The sequence below is a fragment of the Cupressus sempervirens genome, chromosome 1 (assembly GCF_028749045.1).
Source record: "Cupressus sempervirens isolate cs-2001-9-10 chromosome 1, ASM2874904v1, whole genome shotgun sequence".
Classification (NCBI taxonomy): Eukaryota; Viridiplantae; Streptophyta; class Pinopsida; order Cupressales; family Cupressaceae; genus Cupressus; species Cupressus sempervirens.
The window spans coordinates 404316853-404331863 of record NC_143118.1 but is presented as its reverse complement, the minus strand read 5'-3'; positions in this window follow the sequence as shown (position 1 = coordinate 404331863).

Genomic DNA, 15011 nt, shown 5'->3' with positions numbered 1-15011 from the left:
TTGTGGAGCAGAAAAGAGTTTTTTGATTAGGAAGGATCAAGTATGAAGCAGAATAGAGATCTATAATCATCAATTCAGTTGCATCACAATTAGGTCATTTCATTGTTACTCTCTAACCATTGTAACAGTGATCTAAAATCTCTTAACAGAGTTGGTTTAACAGCTAGATGTAAATCCTCTAACAAGGTGATAGTTCCATTTAATTGTTTTAAGACCTCTTGCAAGGCCACTCCTAACAAGGTGATTAAATCCTCTAACAATGTCACACCTAACAGTGTGTTTTGTAACCTTTAATGTAATCTCCTGTTTGAGGACATTCCTGTATTTTCCTTTTATTTGAATCCATTATGTAATATTCTTCTTATCTGTTCTAGTTTTCATTGTTTGATATTCAATATATATAAGTCTTTTTCAAAGGGTCACCTCCTTTCGTAATAATAATTTATATTATATTAATAATTATATTAATTATATATTAATAAGGTTACTTATATTAATTAATATCATAAGGTTTATTATATTAATAATTATATTATTAAGAATATTATTTGATAATATATCAAATATTATTATATTATAATTCATTTTTATATATCATTTTTATATTAAAATATAGCTTTGTCATAATATTATTATTTATTATATTATATTATCATTTCATACCTTTATATTGCTATAATAATGTGACATATAATATGATATTATTATATGATTATAACATAATATTACCTATAAAATATTATCATTTTAATATTATTATTAATATTACTCTATATATTATACTTATTATTATTTAATTTATATGTCAAAATGGGGACATCACAGTCCTCCCCTCTCGAATTTGCTTGTCCTCAAGCAAAATCATTCACACACAAACTGCTTCATAGATACAAGACATATTTGCAAATGAAAGTCTTGGAAGATTTTATAAAACATGCATCTTTAATGAATGGAGACACAGAGAAAACATGATGCAGACAGATGAAGACACGAAGCAAACACGATGCAGATACATCATACATTCTTTATAATTTTCACAATGAAGTAGAGTAAAGTGGATGATTTATAACATATAGTTTCCCAGTACACCTTTTGATTGTGGATCCTACATACACAAATAGTTATTAGCATGTACATGTATATAATAGCTTCAAGGAAAAGATTAGTCATGATAAATTAGTTTCGAACCAATATCCTACCAAGCCCAAGAGTGGAACTTTGGCCCTCTTGGCCTTGATGGCAGCCATTGACATCCATCAAAGTGGTCTAATTGGTAGATTCTAAACTAAATTAAGTTGACATGATGTCAAATCTTAACTTAACCAAATCTAAGCCCAAGAGCAGAACTTTGGCCCTCCTGGCCTTGATGGCAGCCTTTGACATCCATCAAGGTGTTCTACTTAGATGGTAATCTTATTCTTCCTACCTAAGCCCAAGAGCAGAACTTTGGCCCTCTTGGCCTTGATGGCAGCCTATGACATCCATCAAGGTGGTCTACTTAGAAGGTAATCGTATTCTTCTTAAATATCCTACCTAAGCCCAACAGAAAAACTTTGGCCCTCTTGGCCTTGATGGAAGCCTGTGACATCCATCAAGGTGGTCTACTTAGAAGGTAATCTTATTCTTCTTAAATATCCTACCTAAGCCCAAGAGTGGAACTTTGGCCCTCTTGGCCTTGATGGCAGCCTGTGACATCCATCAAGGTGGTCTACTTAGGAGGTGATTTGGTTTATAATCATTATAATCCATTTTCTACTCCTTCACATGAATGTGTCAGACTCCCTCTGAATCTTAATATCAATCTCGCCCTTTTTCCTACAAGAACATTCTTAGAGGAAAACATCAAGGTAAATAGCTCATGTAGTATACAAATTAGAGAGAGATTACATTGATTAAATAAATAAAATACTAGAAGATAATAAATACTTCTGTGTACATCAATATCCTTTTATTGAATATTTCATTCTATTAGACATTATTATTGTAATTACAGATAATATTATTTATTTTAACAATATAATTAGTCTCTTATTTAAAATGATATTCCTTTTCATCATTATATAATAAATTTCATTCTAATATATATTCTCAATAACAAGAATATTTGAAATTCATAATAATAAGAAGAAATATATTAAATAACTATAAATATTAATATATTCTTACATACCTCAATGATGAGTTTGTCTTACCTTTTATGGTTATCAATGCATGGGATGTCTCCTTTTCTTTTCAAAAATAAAAATAAAAAACATTCCTACCTTTTTTATTATCTTCTCATGGCCTATTCGAGAGGGCCAAAGTAAGTCGTAGTAGGAAGCCATGATATATGATGATGATCCACTCCGTCTTAATTTTTTTGAGGCTGCTCTTCAATTGCAACACTAAAAATGCGAGAAATGCCACCAAAGGAACTATCACAGCTATGTCATACCAAATCTCATACCCATACTCAACATTCACTAACCACTGCATCTTCCAATAATTTTAAAAAAAAATTATTATATTAATGCACTCTACCTCCTTTAACTTCTTCAAAGCATGCAGCTATCTGTTTCTTTAGTATTTTTTTGCTTATGTTGGAGACTCAAGCAATATGTAACAGATTTGCTCTTAAAAGTTTTAGAAAACATTTCGAAGAGCTTATTTTTTAAGTGCCCTAGTTCCATTGAGATGAATACATGAGATGAATACAATCGATGTAATCTTCAGCAGAGTCATCCTTAGGAAGTGTTAAAATGATGTTAGAAGAAGAAGAAGTGTCTATAGATGACCAGTGTTCAGAAAGCCTCGCTTCTAAATATTTTGATTTCACCAAAATTGGAGAATGGAGGTGAATTGGATTAGCAGCATTATATGTATGGCCATCAGAGAAAATTACTCGTAGCTTCACATCATTGTTGTTCTCACCACCAAATTGGGGAAAAGTAGAATCGATTGCTTATTTCTACTTTCATGTGATACCATTGGATAGTATTGATAACAAATAACAAAAACCAATTCTATGGGAGTTATCCTGGGTGGAGTGAGACCAACAAAGCAGATGGAAAATGCTTTGGTATGGATCTTCTCTAAAAATGAATCGAGCATCTCTATTCTTTTAGCATCAAATTGGGTGTATCTGTAGAAAATAGTGAACACAAGTGGCATAATCATTGTGGACACATCTGTGAGGAGTGCTCAATCATTTTTATTTGAAGGAAATGCTTCACTTTAAAAGGTTGTATAAGAATCTGTATATATATGGTTTAGAATGTAATATAGTTTTTTTTTACTATATCAATCCTTTTGACCTCAGAGGAATGGTATAATTTTATTGAATAGGATAAACACCAATACTCCACTTCATTATTATATTCATATTTAGGTCTTACTCCCGACTAGTGCAAAGGTAATCAGTTAAGCAATTTCCTTTCACTGGTGGTGATTAGGATTAACAACGTCTGAGCCATAATATACGTAGCTTTCAGTTAAATCGGATAGGTACAACAAACTCAACTAGCTATAGCAGAGAAGAAGTAGGCACACCCAAGAATACTCCAATAAAGAGTGATGTTGAATATAGGTTAACAATTTTCTTCCTCTCTATATATATGCCACAGTGAGTAGTATAGTTGTTTTGTATATATCCCTTTTTCTCTATAATGATTTAGTAAATAGAAGATGTCGTTGTAAGTCTAGTAATATTTATCAGTTCTATAAATTTGGTTTGAGTTCCTACTGGATTTTGAAAAGTATTTTTATTTTTCTCAAATTTATGCAAATGCTCATAAAATTCTTATTATATTTCTTTTTAATCTTTCAAGTTGTCAGGATGCTGGCTCTGATACCACTTGTAATGTCCCGTTTGAGGACATTCCTGTATTTTTCTTTTATTTGAATCCATTATGTATTATTCTTCTTAGATATTCTAGTTTTCATTGTTTGATATTCAATATATATAAGTATTTTTCAAAGGGTTGCCTCCTTTCATAATAATAATTTATATTATATTAATAATTATATTATATTAATTATGTATTAATAAGGTTACTTATATTAATTAATATCATAAGGTTTATTATATTGATAATTATATTATTAAGAATATTATTTGACGATATATCAAATATTATTATATTATAATTCATTTATATATATCATTTTTATATTAAAATATATCTTTGTCATAATATTATTATTTATTATATTATATTATCATTTCATACCTTTATATTGCTATAATAATGCAACATATAATATGATATTATTATATTATTATAACATAATATTACCTATAAAATATTATCATTTTAATATTATTATTAATATTACTTTATATATAATACTTATTATTATTTAATTTATATGTCAAAACGGGGACATCACAACAGGGCTCACTTCAGAAGAGTGAAAATAGTAACTAGTTACATTGGTAGTTTTTCCCATATTGGGTTTCCACGTTAAATCTTGGTGTCTCATGTGTTCATTTTATTTCTCTTATGCTTGTAAATTAATCATTGTTAATTTTTTAAAATCAGCTCAAAGTAATTCACACTCTATAGTTATCAAGTTATAGCATTTTCAATGTGTTTGCCGAATAACAGCAATAATCAGTTTTCTCAGTCTAAATTTTATTGTTGACATCTAAGGGATTTGGGATTTATTTTAGTGGTAACTGATTCACCCCCCCTCAGTTACTCCTTTTATATTTCCCACAATAGGTATCAGAGCTTTTGGTGCTTCTAGGAAAGGCTTCAAGGACCTAAGTTAAAGATCAGGATGTCTTACAAGAGAGAGATTCCTAAGCTAAACAGAGACAACTTTTTAGCATTCAGGGACTCATGAGACTTCATCTGGAAATACACAACCCCTACTAGTACATTATTTGTTGGAGATATTGCTGAGAAAAAGAACCATAACATCATGATGATTGATATTGCATCTACTCTCAGTTATTATGAATTTGATGAGATCAAAGTCTACAAAACTTATTTTGATATGTGGAACAAGCTAAAAGACATCTATGGTGGTAATGAAAATATAAGGAGAGCCAAAGCAGAAAGCCTTAGAGGATAGTTTGATCATATGAGAAAGAGAGAAGATTAAAATGTTGTCAAATACATGGAAAGAATCGAAACTAGTGTTAGTGCAATCAAAGCTTCTAGAGAAGAAATCAAGGATGAAATCATTATAAGTAAAGTTCTTAGAACATTGCTTCCTATCTATGAAATTAGAGTATTTACTATTAAATAAAAGAGGTGTGAACTGAATCAAAAGTTAAGTTTGGATGCCCTAGTAGGAAGATTGACAGCTTTTGAGCTAGACAACTTTGACAATTATGTTCCAAATTCCAAAAATATTGAATGTGCATTTGAGGCCAAACTTTCACTCAAAGAGAAAGGCAAGAAAATAAAGTACATTTAGTTAGAAAGTAAAGAAGAAATAGAGGAAAGTTTTGTTAGTGATCTTGAAGTTGTTGAAGCTTTACTTGCAAAGAAATATTCTAGAAGCAAAGGAAAATACAAAGGTAAAGTTCCCCTAATCTATTTTTCATGTGAAGAAATTGGTCATATTGCTTCCAGGTGCCCAAACAAAGAAAGCAAGGATGAGAACAAGAGTCACAAGTACAAAGGCAAGAAGGATTTCAAAAATCACAAATCATACAAGGAAAAAGGTAAGAAGACTTGTTTTATGGAAAAATATTCTAATAATAGTGAAGATGAGATAGTATACATTGTTGTAAAAGATAAATCTGATAAAGAAGAAGATATGATGGCACTTATCTCTCATGTTAGTAAAAATGACACATGGATCATAGACACTAGATTTTCACATCATATGACTAGAGACAAAACAAAATTAGAACATTTTGAACACTATGGTGGAGGTAGTTTAAGGTTTGGAAATAATGAACCTTGTTGCATAAAGGGGAAAGGTCGAATCTCGTTAACCAAAGAACTTGTATGTGGAAATGCCTATTGGGTTGAAGGACTAAAATATAATTTGCTAAGTGTGGCACAACTAACCAACATTAGATTCAAGGTAGAATTCATGCATGGCAAGGCAAGAGTATTGGATGACAAAGGGAATCTGATTGGATCAGGCAAACAAACAAGAGGTAACCTATTTTATCTTGAACTTGGTGATTGTTCATGTTTTATTGCTCAAATGGAAGAAAGCTGGTTATGGCACAAAAGATTATGTCATGTAAACTTTGATAATATGGTCAAGATAAGAAAATTCAGAAAAGTAAGAGGTATCCCTAGTTTGAAGAAACCAGATGTTGGTTTATGCAAAAATTGTTAGATTGAAAAAATGGGAAAGACTACTTTTAAGAGAAAAAAACTATCAATCTGAAGATGTCTTGGAACTTGTGCATACTAACCTATGTGGACCGATTGGAATAGAAAGATATAGTAGAGAAAAATTATTTATTCTTTTTTTTGATGACTATTCTAGAATGATGATTGTAATGTATCTTAGAGAAAAGTTAGAAGCATTTGAGAAATTCAAATGGTATCTAACAAGAATAGAGAAGGAAACAAGGAAAAGATTGAAATGCTTAAGATCAGACAAAGGTGGTGAATTCATCTCCAATGAATTCAATAACTTTTGTATTTAAAGAGGAATTAAAAGATAAGTATCAGCCCCTAGTACTCCCAAGCAGAATGGAATAGCTGAAAGAAGAAATAGATCCATCATGGATTGTGCAAGGGCTCTAATGATTGAAAAGAATGTTGCTATCAAATACTAGAAGGAAGCCATCAGCACTACAATTCATACTTTGAACCGAGTTTAGTTGAAGGACTCATATAAAACTCCCTATAAATTATGGTATGGCTACAAACCCAATGTAAGTTACCTAAAAGTATTTGGAAGTAAATGTTATATCTTGAAAGAGTCTAGAAAAGGAAAGTTTGATGTGAAAGGTGATGAAGGTATATTCTTAGGATACTCTTGCAGAAGTAAGACATATAAATGTTTGAATTTGTCTACTCATAAAATCATAGAAAGTGCACATGTGAGAATTGATGAGTTTGTAGAAAAGATTGAAGGAGAAAGCAAAAGGAACCAAAAGATTACAGAAGATTTATTTACTTCGAACCTGATACATTGCTAGACACATCTAACAATAAGGAGACTTCACCTCTTGATTCTTTCTCAACTACCAAGTTGCAATAATTTCAAATCAATTCACAAGGACTCGAGTCACATTCTAAAGCTACCAAGCCAATGCCTACTGAGTCTAAGCAACCCGAGCTAGAAGTTCAAATTCAAAATGAAGATTGTGCAATTCATTCAAAAGGTAAAGAACCTGTATTGACCAAGTATGTCAGAAGGCATCATGCTCCTAATTAGATTATTGGAGATAAATTAGAAGGTACTATGACAAGAAGAAAATGAAAAGGTACATGTTTACTTGCTGATTTTAAACCTAGAAGTGTTAAAGATGCATTGAAAAATGAAAGTTGGATTGTGGATATGAATGAAGAAATAGAACAAATAGAGAAGAACAAAACTTGGAGCCTTGTACCTAGACCCAAAGATAAAAATGTGATTGGAAAAAAATGGGTATTTAGAAATAAGTTGAATGAAGATGGACAAGTATCAAGAAACAAAGTGAGACTAGTGTACAAAGGCTATTCTCAAGAAGAAGGAATTGATTATGGTGTAACTTTTTCTTTTGTTGCAAGATTAAAAGGTGTTAGGACCCTACTTGAATATGTTACTCATAGAGGATTCAAAGTATATCAGATGGATGTTAAATCTACATTTCTTAATGGTATTCTTGATGAAGAATTTTACAATGAACAACTAGAAGGTTTTTTTTGATCCAGACAAAAGGGACATGATCTACAAAGTACACAAAGCATTGTATGGTCTAAAACAAGCTCCTAGAGCATGGTATGAAAGGTTACACAACTACCTTATACAAATTCATTTTAAGCTAACTAATAATAATAGTAGTTTGTATATCAAGGAAGGACCAAATAAAAAGATTGTATTGGCAGAGATATTTATGGGTGACACTCTATTTACAGGGAATGATGATCCATGAAAAGAATTTTTAGAACAAATGAACAAAGATTTTGAAATCTCCATGTTTGGTGAGATAAGGTTCTTTTTTGGATTATAGATATAGGAAAACAAGAATGGTATCAACGTTAGTCAATCTAAGTATATTAGAGAGATACTCAAGAATTTTGGTACGGAAGATTCTAAACCAGTTGGAACCCCCATATGTACTAGACTAAAGCTTACCAAAGATGATGATTCAAAAGAGGTAGATCAGTCCTTATACAGATCAATGATTGGAAAATTACAATATGTAGTTCATACAAGGCCTAATATTGCTTTAGCAGTTGGGATAGTGGCAAGATTCTCAACTAAACCTAGAGAAAATCATATGATGGTAATCAAAAGAATTTTGAGATATCTAAAAGGTACTAAAGACTATGGTTTATGGTACAAACTTGGAGGAAACTTAGACCTAAAGGTATTCACTGATGCTGATTGGGAAGTAAATGTTGATGACAGAAAAAACACAAGTGGTGGCACATGCTTTCTTGGTAAAAGGTTGGAATCTTGGACAAGCAAGAAGCAAAACTGCACATCCCAATCCACAGTAGAAGAAAAATATGTTACAGTAGTAGTGAATTGTTCTAAAATTGTTTGGTTTAAACAATTGTTGGAAGGGATGAAGGTTGAGATCAAAGAACCAGTTGTCATGTATTGTGATAACACCAGCACAATAAACATATCAAAGAACCCAATGATGCATCCAAAACTAAGAACATTTCTAAAAAATATTATTTTTTCAGAGATTTGGTGTAGGACAAAGAAATTAGATTGGAATATGTTCATACAAAAGAACAGATTGCAAACATATTCACCAAGCCATTACCTAAGGATGCATTATTGTATCTAAGAGGTAAGTTAGGGGTCATCCCCGTATCTAAAGCTCACTAAATAAAGTTTTAGTGATGCATCAATAGGAACCAAGTTGAAGATCAATCAGTTGATGCAGTATAGTCAAAGAGAATATTGCATATGAATTAGTACTCAAGGTACATTGATACTAATTTGGTATATGTTGTCTTTGGCAGGTGTTGTCAAAGAGGGAGAAGATTATTGTCATATCTTTCTGAAATTTTTTTATATCTTTCTGAGGGAGAAGTATAGTGTTATAGAAGTTATGTAATTCCTTCATAGAGGGAGATTACTATACAAAAGAAGAAGAATATTTTGGTGAAATATATAAGAGGGAGAAATTTTCTATTAGAGAAAGTCTTGTTCTCAAATTTTATTGTGCTATGACATGTTGTGTTGCCATCAATGTTAAAGAGGGGGATTGTTGGCTATAATTTTCTAATTCTATGTTGTCTTTGATGTTACACAAATGTCATATCAATTGTTGGATGAAGACAGTGTCTATCAAGCTCACTAGAGCATCGAAGGAAAGTTGGATAAAGTCAGTGTTAATTGAGTTCACATGTTAACGAAGGAAAGTTGGTCAAAATTAGTGCTAATCGAGTTCACTCGGTTACCAAAGGATTTTTGCAAGTTCGCAGTGTTAACCAAGCTTCTATTGGTTAACACAAGAAATTGTCAGAAATAGTGCTAACTGAGTTCACTCAATTACCAAAGGATTTTTGCAAGTTCATAGTGTTAACCAAGCTTCTATTAGTTAACACAAGAAATCATCTCAGAACCAATGTTTACCAAGAAGGGTCGGCCAATGAAGGATTTTATTGTTTTGGCACAAGAAGCTTAATTATTTCAAGTATTGTTGCTAGCTGACTATGGTGATGATTATTGGTTATTGTAATTTGAATTTGGGCTGACTTGACAATATGGATGGTATAAATAAAAGGTCAAGTTGAGATTTTAAGTGTGTGTGCAAGTGTGTTGATTGAATTAAGAAGGAAAGAGTGAGAGAAAACTTGAAGGATAAGCAAGTATCCTTGTGGAGTAGAAAATAGTTATTTGATTAGGATGGATCAAGTATGAAGCAGAATAGAGATTTGTAATCAGCAATTCAGTTGCATCAAAATTAGGTCATTTCATTGTTACTCTCTAACCATTATAGCAGTGATCTAAAATTTTTTAACAGAGTTGGTTTAACAGCCAGATGTAAATCCTCTAATTAGGTGGCAATTCCATTTAATTACTTTAAGACCTCTTGCAAGGCCACTCCTAACAAGGTTATTAAATCCTCTAACAAGGTCACACCTAATAGTTTGTTTTGTAACCTTTAACTAGGTTGGCTCCTAACAGGGCTCACTTTAGAAGAGTGAAAAACAGTAACTAGTTACATTGGTGGTTTTTCCCATATTGGGTTTCCACGTTGAATCCTAATGTCTCTTGTGTTCATGTTATTTCTTTTATGCTTGCAAATTAATTATTGTTAATGTTTTAAGATCAACTAAAAGTAATCCACACTCTACATTTACCAAGTTATAGCATTTTTAATGTGTTTGCCGAGTAACAACAGTAATCAATTTTCTCGGTCTAAATTTTGTTGTTGGCATCTAAGGGATTTGGAATTTATTTTAGTGATAACTAATTCACCGCCTGCCCCCCCCCCCCGCCCTCTCAATTAGTCCTTCTATATTTTCAACAGTAAGTATCTGAATCTGTTAGATAGTGAAGAGTTTTGGTATTTCTGTGTTACTAAGTAAACATGCCTCCAAAGAAAGTTTTCTCAAGAAAGGTAGATCAAGTAGAAATATACATGATGACCTTCTTGAATTATTGCCTAAGTCTACAAAAAAAATTTCCAAAATGAAAAAGCCAATTTTTGCAAACCCTAGGCTCAAGATTGTGGATGGACTATATGATAGAGGGAATTGGATTAGAGAGGCTACCACTACTAAAATAGGGTTCCATCTTTTTAAGAAGTGGTTCTTAGAAAGAAAATTGTTTTCTCCCCATGGGAACATTTGAAATTTCAATTTTGGAAAACTAGTGGTCCCTAGTGTTTTTATGGATTTTGACCTACTAATGGTCATTGCCCAAAATTATCATCCGGTAGCTAGGATAGTGAGAAGAATGGATGATAAATGCCTGGTTAGAATAAATCCTGAATAAATTCAAGAAATTTTTGGTCTAGAACCATTTTTAAATTATTATGTACCCATTGACCTGCCAAGACTAGAGAAAGAATATTTATATAAGAAGGATAAGATCAGGCAGGGTGCACTGAGGGCACACATAGGTTCAATTAAAAATTTTCCACTAGTCACAGCATCTACTAAGGATCCTTTTAGAAAGGAATTTTTCACTTCTAGGACCATAGAAATATATATGACTCTGTGTAGGGTTTTTGGTGAGGATGAGGAAAATTTTGTGCCAATAAAAACTATGTATATGTTGATTCAGATTTCCTCTTTTAGTGTTCATATTATTTTTTATTTTTCATCCTATATAGAGGAGGAAATTCAGATAGGGTTAGTTGGAATTACAAGGGGCAAGGTGGAAAAAAATTTTGGCCATTATTCATTGTTAATGCACATGTTCCTATTGAAGGGGGTTACATATTTCAAAAAGGAGATGGTTTTAAACTGAAAGTATGGAGATTAAAATCTACCAATCTAGTTGTAGAGTGCAGACATGACCTGGGATGCAGGGGAGGCCAATTTTTTAAGGTTTGATAGGTACTTTACATCTAGTTTAAGATACCTCATATTAAGGGACAATCCTAGAATCCCCAAGCCATTGATGGATTTTATCAAACCCATGGATAATCCTTCTAATTTAAAAGTATCACATAATTGGGTGGATATCATACCATACTCTGTTTCAACTATTTTTAGTGTTTATGGTTTCCAAGGGACTCCTCATGTATTGACCTAACCAGGTGCCTTTGAAGGTAGAATAGTTGAGATGTTGTGGTAGTTAGGGGGATTGGAAGAAGCATATTTGGTTAGAAGAAATAGAAGCTCAATTTTTCCCACTTGTACTATAGCTCATCATTTCATAATCACAAAAGGTGGTTGGTCATTCTTGTATAAATTCTTGGACTAGTACAAGATGTTTGTGTCTCACCCCCATTTTTGCGATATTGAGGGATTTTTTGATATGTTTAGACTGAGGGCTAAAGTTGGCTCCAAAAAATGTGAACATTACTTCCCTAAGGATATAATAAGGAATGAGTTCTCTTTGCAAGAGCAAGAGATCAAGAAAGAGAAATGGATAGTTTATTCTAGAGCTTTAGAATTCATCTATTGCTTTGATAAAAATTAAAAGCCTCTTACTGATGAAAAAATAGAGATAGACAAATTGAATAAACTCATAACTACTTTTCCTAAAATCATGGAGATCACGAATGAAAAAAAAATATTCTTTATTACTTCTTTTCTAGATAAATCCAAAGAGGTCATGAGGAGATTATCTTTTACTCCCATAGTAGGATCAAGGCAGTTCATCATCCAAAATAGACCTAGCTATATTGTGATCCAAAATAAAGGGCTCCTATAAATAAAGGAAAATAGATTATGGGATCAACCCATATAGTTCTTGAGGAAAGACCTGTTGAACCCTCGTCCATGAGGCAAAAAATAATACAGGAACAAACACCTCAAATTGAGGAATATTCACCAACATAGTCCCCACTGTAATTAGGAGATGAACAACTTATTAGGGATCAGATGGAGCAATTGGGATATCAAGGGGGAGTATTCATCACTCAAGTAGAATTAGAAGAGAAAAATCCATAGGAACCTCTAATGCCAAGCCTTGAGTTAATAGTGGCAAACTATAGAGGAAAGGAGATGGACCTTGTGATGGAATAGGCCAGCCATGAATTCATCTTTGATGCCAATTTTGTCAAATCCCAAGCCTTCTACCAATTTGTTTGGAGAACAAACATGGGAATATTTAAAGAAAGATGTAATAAGCTGAAAATAGAGCATCCAAAAATGGAGGAGGCGGATGTGCAAAATCAAATAAAGGAAGAGACGATGCAAGAATTTAAGAACATGATCATTGAGGAAGGGAGAAAAATGATAAAGGCATCTAGTGTTTTGCTACTACCTAATTGGGATATTGTAGATGCTTTGGTTTTTAATTGTGTTGCAGACAAAATGAGTATAGAAGATCAAGGAAAAAAAGAAATGTAAGGTGCCAAATTCAATGAGGACCAAACTACATTGGTCTTTTGGTCAGTAAGGAAAGGAACTAGGACCAGATTTTCCTAGACTAATTATATTGGGTTGTTAGGAAATCTAATTTTAAGAAGGGTTGAAGAAACTACTAGTGTAGAAGCTACACATTTGGGTGTTGGATCAGCCCACTTTACCTTAGCCACAACTCTAAGATATGAAAAGGAAAATTTGGAGTTACAAGATAGGTATGAAAAGGTTCTAGATGCATACAATAAAGAAGTTTTAAAAAGAACTTGAGAATAAAGTGATGGGATGATCCACTAGGCCAAGAATCCCCTACCCTTGCCCACCAGTGGAACCTTTTAAATCCACCCCTCTCATTGAAATCCCATACACACCACAAAGGTCACCAAAAAGGTCACAGTATTATACTGCAGAAAATTTTGAAGAAGAAAAGAGAACATTGTGGGTATTGTTAGGATTAAACCATGGACAAAAAATAACAATTACATGCAAATATAACGAATAATAGAAAATAATAGATCACATAGAAAAGAACACAAGGCACCAAGATTTAACGTGGTTCACCCAATCCCTGGGCTACGTCCACCAAATAGCAAGTCCAATATTATTACAATCTAGTGATCACAACCTCATTACAATCTGTAATCCCTTACAACTCAATACCACTGCAAGAACCTATTTCACATCACCACTATATAACAGCCCTAACCCTAAGCCCTTTTATACAAGTATTAAACTACTTTAGGGTTACTACATGTCAACCATGAATTGGTGAATATTAGCCATTACTTTAGTGGTGAATCTATGAATGGCGAATCTATCAATAGTACCAAAAAAAATTGGGGCGATGCCCTGAGCCCCAAAGAATTTCTGAAGTATGTACAATATTTTCCTGACTAGTCACCACAAACTAACAATCTCCCACTTGGGGACTGATCAAGCTCCACACTAGACAAAAATCTCCCACTTGGAGACTGATCTAGTAGTAATACTGCTACCACATAGGGCTCCCACTAGATCAAACCACCCTGGACTCTGATGTTCTTTAATTTATGGTCAGTTTAGAAGACCAACCAAAGTTGAAGAGGAGTTTAGCTTCTCCCATGTTACTACCTTTGTCAACATATCTACTAGATTGTCATTTGTATGTATCTTCTCCAACTTTAACTGTCCATCCTCCAAAATTGACCAAATGAAATGGTACCACAATTGGATGTGTTTGGTCTTTGAATGCAGAGCTAAATTCTTTGCAAGATGAATGGCACTCTAACTATTTGTGAACAAATAATTATCCTTTTGAGGATGTCCCAATTCTTCCAAGAAAAATTGAAGCCATATTGTCTCCTTGGTTGCCTCTATAGTAGCTACATACTCTGCCTCTGTAGTGGATAAAGCATTAACCTTTTGTAACCTAGAAATATAGCTCACGGCTACCCCACCAATAGTAAAGACATAACCTATAGTACTCCACCTAGTATCAATATCCCCTACCAAATATGGGTCAACATAGCCCTGTAAATTAGTAGTAGAGCCCCCAAAGTGTAAACACTTATTGGATGTTCCTCTCAAATATCTGAGAAACCATTTGATGACATTCCAATGCTCAATTCCTGGATGACTCATATACCTACTAACAACTCCCACTGCATGTGCAATATCTGGCCTGGTACATACCATAGCATACATCAAGCTTCCTACAGCTGAAGCATAGGGTACCTTAGACATCTTATCCTCTTCTTCTTGTGTCTTGGGACACATCTCCTTAGTCAACTTCAAATGACCAAGTAAAGGTGTACTGACAGCTTTAGCATTCTCCATAGAGAAACGTTGCAACACTTTCTCAACATAATCAGCCTGAGATAGTATCAATGTTCTATTCTTCCTATCTCTGCATAGCTT